This window comes from Rutidosis leptorrhynchoides, chromosome 2 (genome assembly GCF_046630445.1).
Source record: "Rutidosis leptorrhynchoides isolate AG116_Rl617_1_P2 chromosome 2, CSIRO_AGI_Rlap_v1, whole genome shotgun sequence".
Taxonomy (NCBI): Eukaryota; Viridiplantae; Streptophyta; class Magnoliopsida; order Asterales; family Asteraceae; genus Rutidosis; species Rutidosis leptorrhynchoides.
This window is the reverse complement of record NC_092334.1, coordinates 91,915,566-91,927,159: the sequence shown is the minus strand read 5'-3', so window position 1 is coordinate 91,927,159 and position 11,594 is coordinate 91,915,566.

Below are 11,594 nucleotides of genomic sequence, written 5' to 3'. Positions count from 1 at the left end.
TTTTTATAAATGATTTACGTTATGGACACAAGTGACTAAAATTACGTTCTACATGGGTTTGAATCAAAAATCCCCTAGCTTGGTAACTTTAACTATTGGTTTATGAACTGGTAGGCGCGAATCCTAAAGATAGATCTATCGGGCTTAACACCCCCATCCTGTAGGCTGCACTAGACATAAGAGCTAGTGGGCGGATGTTTAGTACTTCGAGGATTATTTATACACTTGCGAGTGTATTATATTTTTATATATGAAATCTTGTGGTCCATAGTTATAACACTGCTAGCATCAAACCTATATCTCACCAGCTTTATGTTGACTTTTTAAAGCATGTTATTCTCAGGTACGAATTAAGTCTTCCGCTGTGCATTTGCTCATTTTAAGGACAATACTTGGTGTCAATCATCGCAATGGAATCAGATGTTGATGACTTTGTCCAGGAGGATAAGGACGGGTTATTACATTTGGTATCAGAGCGTTGGTCTTAGCGAACCAGGTCTTGTATTAGTGTGTCTGACTAGTAGTTGTTAGAATACATTAATGAGTCTGGACTTTGGCCGTGTCTACATGTCAAAAGTTTTGCTTATCATATCTAGTCGGAAATCATCTGCTTATCATCCTTAGAAAATTGCCTGCTAATCATTCATAAGTCTTGACACGTCTTACTGCATTTACTGCATTGATAGTGTACAGACAAAATTCATATCTTAGCGTATCTGTTACTATAGAATTGCCTGACTCATGTCATAAATTTCCCCGTAGTCTGCAAAATCTTTAGTACTATATACGTAGATATTCTATGAAGTTAGAATATCATCCTATATTCGAAAATCATTTCACATCGAAGATCCTTTTCATTCACCAAATTGCTCTCTTAGCGATGAACCTGAAGCATATACCGGCGAATCTGTTCGAAACACCATTTTCTCGTTCATTCTAGATTATCTTGTTACGAATATATACCATTCCATATTTCGAATCTTATTCATCCGTTTGCTCCAACCGTCAATCAATCCGATGTACTAACAGAAGTTAACAAACTACGCGCTCGCGTGACGATTTTGGAGAACATGGTACTAGGACTACAAACACCAGCAGCAGCATCAGCACCATAATTTGTATCACTATCATCAACGTCAACGGTATCCCTATCACCCTTAAACCACGACCACGTCGTAAACCTCAACGTCACAAATTATACCTCGAGCATAATCACCGTTCTACGTATCGTTCTATCAACTCTATGTTCGTTCTACATATCGTTCTATATCAACTATCTTCGCTTTACGTATCATCCTACCTCATTTATCTTCGCTCGACATGGCGATTATGTAATTTCTAAAAGTTTTAGAGATTATGTAATCTAGTATTAACGATAAATCAAATGAGTTTAATATCCTATTGACTCATTAAAATGATTACATCCGACGAAAATATATATGAAAGTATATTTTCATAAAGATTGTAATTTAAAATTCTCTCGTACAAACTGTTAATGATGGAAATATTTTAACGGGTGGGTAGTACCCAAGGAATATTTAAAATTCACGTTAACAAGTTACACTGTACATTCTTCGAATCTGATTCAACGGTCATTTACTATCCTACTTACGATCACCGATATATGTATCCGTTCAACACAGAATAACCATTTCCATTCAAATTTCATATTTGGATTTTTACCTATTCGAATGCAACAAGTGGCATAAAGAAGAAACATTAGACAAATTAAAAATTATTAGAAACACACGAATTAACTAATTGAAAATCTGTTAAGGATTCCACGCTAACTGTTCCGGCTAACTGTTCCCAGCTAACTGATTAACATTTAATTTATCGCAATTTACATTCTCGCAATTTTATTTATTGTTATTTAATTTCCGTACTTTAAATAACGGGACACGTATACAAGGTTTCGACCTATCATACTGACCCATCTATATATATATTTCGGAACAACCGTAGACACTCTATATGTGAAGGTGGGAGTTGGCTATACAGGGTCGGAGTTGATTCCAAAATATATATATACTTTGAGTTGTGATCGACACCGAGACCGGTACACGGGTCACGATACGTATTAAGTAATTCGGATATTATATATATCTAATTTATATATGAATCTATTGAACCATTGGACAATCAGACTATTAGACTGCCAATTTTGGACAATTAAAATGAATTAAAATGTTGATTATAACATATGAAACTAAACAATTCTTCAAGTTTGCCACTTGATTTCATCTTAAACCTCCTTTGTACCTCGACAATTACAATTCGCATTCACAACTTTTCATGATTCTTGAAAACGTCTCGATCGAGAAGTTGAATCAGCCGCACCTCGTCTACGGAAGAAAGATTTATGCATACAGTTATGCACCTGAAAAACTTTCGAAACTGAAGTTATAGTTAAAACATATCCGTGTTGAATTCTTTATCATTCATTAGCCAAAAACAACCATACGATTCCTTTTCAAGAAGCTAATTTTGTCACAGCTCCACTTCGACTTCTCAGTGAGACTACTCTTATTATAACCTCGATATTTATACCTTGTCCTTTCGCCATCGTTACCGGAGAACCTTTTATCCCACGACATCATCAGCAGATATACCCACAGCTCGTCATCTCTTCGGCAAAATCCGCAATTAGTATTTTGAAATTCTCGCAGAACTTCTCCAGTTATACCTACAATGTCTATCCCTAAGAATTTCATACTCCAAATGTGAAGTTCTGGAAAACATCTTGAACGATAAATAACTTTTGAAATGCTGATGAAGCAGCAAAAACTGTAAACGACTTTAACAGTCAAAAGTTTGACGATAAAGTACAATATGTTGGTAAAACTCAGAAAAAAAAGAGAAGGTTGGGAACTGGAAAACAAATTGAGCAAAGTATGAAGGAGGCTGTGAACAAATCACAAAGAATAAGTTTGACTTCAAGGAATCCAAACGATTCAGTGCCTGCTGAAACCGTTAGTAAGAACCCTACTCCTTATTCTAAACCTTTCCAGATGATATTCATCATCATCATCTTATCTTAGATATTATAAGATATCTTCATATCTTCCGTTATACATATCCTCCATATTCCTGGAGATATTTTCACAACTATTCTTATCCGAGATCAATTATCACTCCGTAACATCTGCGTTACAACATAAAAGAAACTGTATTAGTTTCTAAATTCTGAAATCTTCAAGTTTAGAATGTTCTGAAGCAGTGTTGGGAACTGATGCATGAATTATTATAATATAATGAAATTTGATCAACTTCATTATATTACAGTAAGTCATGTTAAGTTTCTAATGGAATATGATGATTCACAGTACCGTCATCATGTGCCATGTTACACGACTCTTACATTCTATCCAATTCCGAAACGTATTAAGAACAAATCATCTTGATAGTTCTATCTTTCTGGATATTCTGGTAATTTGACAAAACAAAATTTGTGCCATTACCAATTTTTTTTTTTTTTAGAGCATTAGCTATGCTCATTCCAAATTTCATAGCTACGAATTCCGGATCATCGCTCGCTTAACTCGAGGACGGGAAGAAGAAACGAAGGGAGTAGTTTTATAGTGAAATATCCGACAAATAAATCGAAACAGATTCGCCATATTAAATCAAATGAGATCCTATTTCCTAAATCGTTGAAGAACCAAATCTTATTACATAAGATTTTCTTTAAATCCCTTAAATTCTGGAAATCAATCCTAATCACGTCATCGGTTAAAACAATTCCGTATACAGTCATTTCATTCTTTTGTGATAGCTTCGCTTGTACGCTTCACATGATCGAAATGTTTTATCTATATCTATCAATAATGATAAAACTTCATTATTACCTCATATTCGTCATGAAAACATTCCTATTGTTATTTATGACAACCTTTACCAAATTTCGGGGACGAAATTTCTTTAACGGGTGGGTACTGTAACGACCCGGAAATTTCCGACCAAATTTAAACCTTAAACATTATATGTTTCCGACACGATAAGCAAAAACCCTAATGTTGAGTCTAGAAAGTCTGAAATCTATATCTGGATGATTAGTTACCCTTTGACCAAGCTCGACGATTCACGAACTATTGTGTGTAATTAAAAAGGTAAATAAAAATATGTATATATATATATATATATATATATATATATATATATATATATATATATTTACATTATTATATTATAATATATGTAACATATATAAATAATAAATATACAATAAGTGTTATTAGATAATAAATATAATAGTTACTAAAGATAATTACAATTAAAATATAATTGTATAATAATATTGATATAACTTTCAATATTAATTTCGGTACTAGTATTAGTCATATTATGAATAATTATGGATTGGATATATAAATTGATACAGTTCTATTATTAATAATTGTTATTATTAATAATATTAGTATTATCAATATTATTGTTATTGTTATACATTTTATATAGTAATTAATATTATTAATAATATTATTATTACTACTATATTTAATAAGCTTAATCTATAAAAAAATAAACAAATAAAAGGTTATACAAATGAAGATATTATTATAATTAGATATATATACAAATATATAAATACAGTTATAAACAAGATATGTAAATACTGATATATATAAATACATACATAAAATACAGAGTTGTATACAAAAACAGATACACTTAAATACGTATATACATACAGTACAGATACATAAATAACTAGATACTGTATACGTGTATATATAAATACAGATAAGATAAATAATACAGTTCCATATCACTCTCAATGGCGTAATCTGTCTCCTCAATACGTAACCAAATCGGTGTCAAAAATCTCTGAATCAATTTCAAATCTCAATAACTGTTTCCATCACTATCTGATCGATTTAGTTTTGTTTGCTATCAAATTGTCTTTCAGCGTAGGAATATACTGTCGATTATATAACTTGGCTATTTATTAACTTGGCTATATAAATAATTGAATTACACATTTATATGCATCAAGTCTTTCAATTATACAATTACAAACCTTTATAGACACACCACATCAAACAACCATTAAGCCTCCAAACTAGCAACTTGATTCTTGATTATGTTTTTTTTTTCCTTCTCTACACCATCATTCTTTGAACCGTCTTCTGTTTTCATTTTAATCCTCAAACCTCACCCTATCAATCCCTATCAATCACGACCCCGTCTCCTTGATCACAAACACCTCTCTTTCTCTAAGTTCCATTTGATGCACCACCACCACCTTGAGTTAATCAACCATCTCTCCACCACCGCCACCTGAAACTATCATCACCTCCTAATACCGATCACCACTTCCAATCGAACACCACAACCAAAGCCCAATCACCACCTTATCATTACTTGCTGCTGCTACAGTCATTAAGAATCACCACCACAGGACCACCGCCGGAAAACTGCTATTGCGATGCTGTAGCTACTATCAAACAACAACGAAAACCTCTGAGCTGTACTGCTACGGTCCTCTTCTATTTTTAGATCAGATTCCGATCCCAAAAACCATCGATAACTAACCCATCTTATTTGTCTGATAAATTTCAAGATAAATGAAAACCCTAATTTTTTTGTTGATACCGTAAACATTGAGGACTTTTATTCCCCAAACCCACTTGCAAAAGATCATCTTTATAGCTGTAATGTTATCTGTTCTGTCGGCTAAAAAGGAGAAGAAAGCAAACGAACCCCACTAGGTTACCTATCGAGTTATTAATCACCAAAAACATTTAATGGACCGGTTGCTAGGTTGGATCATTATAAACGATTTGGGCCGTTTTAATTAAGTTATCAAACTGGGATTGAGAATTTTAGTTGGGTCGGTTAATGTATATTGATGGATCGAGACTATAAATGGTTGTTGGGTCGAACTCTTAATAAACGAGTTATATAATGTCGGGTGCAAGGATATTCAGAAAAACAGAATGGGCGGTATGGTTTGAGTCGTTGGTTGGTGAGCGGGAGGTTACGGGTTCGAGTCCCGTTATGGACTTTTCTTTTTGGTGAAGTTTTAAAAAGGGTTCGTGAATCCGAGGCCAACCCTACACTTGTTCAATGATGTTATATGTATTTTTACTACAAAATACAGTATGGTGAGTATATAGTCCCTTTTAAACTTTAAATATTTTTGGGCTGAGAATACATGCGCTATTTTTATAAATGATTTACGTTATGGACACAAGTGACTAAAATTACGTTCTACATGGGTTTGAATCAAAAATCCCCTAGCTTGGTAACTTTAACTATTGGTTTATGAACTGGTAGGCGCGAATCCTAAAGATAGATCTATCGGGCTTAACACCCCCATCCTGTAGGCTGCACTAGACATAAGAGCTAGTGGGCGGATGTTTAGTACTTCGAGGATTATTTATACACTTGCGAGTGTATTATATTTTTATATATGAAATCTTGTGGTCCATAGTTATAACACTGCTAGCATCAAACCTATATCTCACCAGCTTTATGTTGACTTTTTAAAGCATGTTATTCTCAGGTACGAATTAAGTCTTCCGCTGTGCATTTGCTCATTTTAAGGACAGTACTTGGTGTCAATCATCGCAATGGAATCAGATGTTGATGACTTTGTCCAGGAGGATAAGGACGGGTTATTACACCAAAGGTACCCAGTCAATTGCCTTTGGCATTTCAATTCCCTTAAAGTAGAGAACGTGCATGTTCTTTTTATAATCTGGATACTCTATCCAACATCGATCAAATCTCAGATTTGGATGTAATTCGGCCTCATTAATGTCTGGGTGCATAATCATTTGATGTGGAGCGAATTGACGAAACTGATTCACGAATAATTGATCTTGATCGTGATAAGGAATATGTTGCTCCTCATGTTCTTCTTCTTCTTGTTGCATATGTTGTTCTTGTTCATGAAACATTTCCGGTTCGGGCTCTGGTTGCCTGGACGATGATACACCGTCCGTATTTGTAAATCTCTGCAAAACACATTAAACACAAAATTTGTGCATCCAAATATGCATTAGTGTTAGCAAAATAACAAACTGAATCAATTATGATGACATGTTTAATTCATAACACATTTTATACACATTTTCCTAACAATAACAATTCTACACTTTTACATACGAAAATGTATACAATGTTTTATCACATTTAAACTCTTAAACATGTCAACAATAATCATTATAGCAATTAAACACTTATTATATGGCATTCAAATCAAACTTGTGCTCATTTTCATATTTTTGTCAAGTCTACAATTTTTCAAATAAGTACATATGAAAATATTCATCAAGTTTTTAATCATTCATCTCAAATTACATGCCAAACTAATCACTATTAGCAATTAAACAAGTTTCAAATGGCCTTTATATCAATTTAACCTAGTTCATGAATTTTTAGACTTAAAAAGTCCACTTTAATTCTCAAAAACGTGTTTAGGCTCAAAGTTTGGATCAATTAACTACCTAAACATGTTACACTACTTAATTTAGCAACAATTCATGACAAAAATCGGCCATAACTTGTTTATATCAAAAAGCCCCAAATTGCTCAAGAACACAAACCCTAGATTCCTAAAAATTTGAAGTTTTTAGCTTCAATTCATGTTAAATAGCTTCAATCTAGGATATACATGCATAATATAACAACAATTTAGCTCTAATTACACCTAAAATTAACAAAATCAAAATATAAAATTTCTAGCTCAAGAACACAAAAAATTCGAATTTAAAGAGATTAGGGGTGAAATCTTTACCATGTTCCTGAAGGGGTTGAGACTACTGAATCTAGGCATGATTGTTGTGAAGTTTTGCAAGAAATTTGGTGAGAAATGATGAAATTTTGAGAGAGATTGAGAGAGTTTTCGTGTTTGTGTATGTGTGTTGTGAGAAAACATAAGTCGACTGGAAATTTTGTACCAGGCCTGTTTTCAGTGGCCATGCGAGTCGCATGGTATAACCCTTTCCCTCATGCGAGTCGCATGGGGGTAGATTCCAGGATTTTTTTTTTTTTTTTTTTTATATAAAACCTTAAACTTTTAAAACATAAATTAAATAAAATTTTAAAAATTTTGTTTCCTTTAGGACGAGGTCGTTTCGGGACGATGCCCTAGTCCGTCCCTCGACAAAATTTTAAAATTTTGTCATTTTTAAGCAATTGCTTTAAAAGCTTAGATTTTTTTAGATTTTTTAATTTTTTTGGCATACTTTAAATCAATAAGATTAAAAATAATGATAATAAAAATTCTCGTCCCGCCCTCGGGTAAAGCAATTTCGACTCAATGGTCTAGTTTTCAACTCACGACGAATTTTTTAAATAATCATATTTTTAACTTAATGAGATAAAGTAAATTTTTGTTTTTAAATTCACACAACTTAATTTAAAATGCATAAAATAAAAAAAATTCATATTTTTTTTAAAAAAAATTAAAGATGCAATATATCATTAATATTTTTAAACTTATATTAATTTAATAAACTTATATTGTATATTAATTTTTAAAATATTTAAAAACTTAAAGATATTATATCATAAGATATATATATATTAGTTTTAAAACAAAGTAAAAATAAAAATAAAAAATCTTTTTGGTCTTTTATCCCACTTTAATCAATCAAATATTATCAAAAATATACGCCCCTCTTTTCGGTAAAGTAATTTCGGTTCCAAAACCTAATTTAACTCATGACGAATTTTTGAAATATTTTGGGTTGATTGATTAAAGATATTTATACCTTAAGAATAAACGTTAAATTTCGCAGTGATGTAATAAATTTTTGAATGATATCAATAATTTCGGTCACCAAACCTAATTTTATTTAATACCAATTTAATACTTTTTAGCGAACAAATTAGCGTTTATTATCAAAAGGTTAAAAATAAAAATAAAAATAAAAACTGTACAGACATACCTGTGAAATAGATTTCTTAGTTATATGATCTATTCCATTCATAAGATAGTCGGTTTAATTGATTTTCCATGGCTACATAGGCGTAACCTCGAGCATTCAGTGTCTTTTCTTCTAAACATATGAACGGTCCGTCTCTGCATAAAGTAACAAATTCGGTATTTGAATAGGTTTGATTATTTGAACATTTACCTCCATGTGACCATTTTCCGCATTTGTGACATCGTTCTAGGTGTCGTGCTCTTCTTTTCGCTGCGGATTTTGATTTTCCTTTACCAAATTGTAACTTATTATCTTCGCATCTGGATTCTTTTCTAACTCCGTCCATTCTTTCTCTGATTACTGATACTATTTCACTCGGGAGTATGTCATTATTACGTTTAGTGATCAAAGCGTGTAGCATTAGACCATGGTTTAGTTCACAGGCAGTCTTCATTTCGTAAAAACCTAAAAAAAAATAAAAATTCAGAATGGGGGGAGAAGACTAGTTCTTTAGGGTCTGCTAGGGAAAGACCATTCGGGTTCCATTTTCGAGAACTACACGAAAACAGACAATCTAACTCTAACAGAAATACATATTATCCTTTAAAGACTTGATTCTCCCCACACTTAGTTAGCTGTGGTGTCGAAATTGTGATTAACTTCGCTGTCGACTTCCATCGGACCATGTATGTAATGTTTAACTCTGTGACCATTAACTTTAAATTCAATCCTATTTGAATTTATTAATTCTATCGTTCCGTATGGGAAAACTCTTTTGACTATGAATGGTCCAGACCATCTTGATTTCAATTTTCCAGGAAATAGCTTGAATCGTGAATTGAAAAGAAGAACTCTGTCTCCTTCTTTAAATTCTTTTGAACTTCTGATTCTTTTATCATGCCATTTCTTCGTTCTTTCTTTATAGATTAACGAATTTTCATATGCTTCATGTCTTAATTCTTCTAATTCGTTTAGTTGACTTAATCGTAGACGTCCGGCTTCATGTAAATCGAGATTACATGTCTTCAAAGCCCAAAATGCTTTGTGTTCAATTTTTACTGGAAGGTGACATGCTTTTCCATAAACGAGTCTAAAAGGTGTGGTTCCAATTGAAGTTTTGTAGGCTGTTCTAAAAGCCCAGAGTGCATCCTCCAATTTCATGGACCATTCCTTCGGATTTGACCCTACAGTTTTCTCTAATATACGTTTTAAAGCTCAGTTGGTATTTTCAACTTGTTCACTTGTTTGTGGATGATAAGCGGTTGAGATTTTATGAGTTACTCCATATCTTTTTAGAACTTTCTCAAGTTGATTGTTACAAAAATGAGTACCCCGATCACTTATTAAAGCTTTCGGAGTTCCGAACCTTGCAAAAAGATGTTTTAAGAAGTTGACTACAACTCGTGCATCGTTAGTTGGGAGAGCTTGTGCTTCCGCCCATTTAGATACATAATCAATGGCTACGAGTATATATAGATTATTATGAGATTTTGGAAATGGACCCATAAAGTCAATACCCCAAAGGTCAAATACTTCACATACTTGGATGACATTTTGTGGCATTTCATCACGTTGACTTATTTTTCCGGCCCTTTGACATGCATCACAGGATTTGCAAAGAAGGTGTGCGTCTTTGTAAATTGTAGGCCAATAGAATCCAGCTTCATAAACTTTTCTTGCTGTTAGTTGAGGCCCATAATGCCCTCCTGTTGGTCCTGTGTGACAATGGTTTAAAATTTTACTAGCTTCATCTCCAAATACACATCGGCGTATTATTCCATCGGGACAACTTTTAAACAGATGTGGATCTTCCCAGAAATAGTGTTTTATATCACTGAAGAATTTCTTTCGTCTTTGGTACGATAATCCTTTTTCAAGGAATCCACAAACTAAGTAGTTTGCATAGTCTGCAAACCATGGGATTTCTTTATAATCTATCTTCAATAGATATTCATCAGGAAAGTTGTCTTGTATGGCTGATTCATTTAGAACTTCTAATTCGGGATTTTCAAGACGAGAAAGATGATTAGCGGCGTGATTTTCTGCTCCTCTTTTATCTCGGATTTCAATATCAAACTCTTGTAAGAGTAAGATCCAACGGATTAATCTTGGTTTAGCATCTTGTTTTGAAAATAAGTATCTAAGAGCAGAATGGTCGGTATAGATCACCGTTTTTGCTAGAACGAGATATGATCGAAATTTGTCAAAAGCAAAGACAATAGCAAGGAGTTCTTTTTCAGTAGTTGTATAGTTTGTTTGTGCTCCTTGTAACGTCTTACTAGCATAATATATAGGTTGAAATCGTTTTTCAATCCTTTGTCCTAAAACGGCTCCCATTGCAAAATCACTTGCATCGCACATTAGTTCAAATGGTAGATTCCAATTTGGTGTTATCATGATCGACGCATTAGTGAGTTTTTCTTTAAGAATATTAAAAGATTTGATACACTCATCTGAAAAGATGAATGGAGCATCCTTTTCTAGGAGTTTATTCATAGGAGTGGCAATTTTAGAAAAATCTTTTATAAAACGTCGGTAAAAACCGGCATGCCCTAGAAAACTCCTAACTCCTCTAACATTGGTGGGATGTGGAAGTTTAGCAATTACATCTACTTTAGCTCTATCCACTTCAATTCCTTCTTTTGAAATTTTATGTCCAAGAACGATGCCTTCTTTAACCATGAAATGGCATTTCTCCCAATTAAGTACTAGATT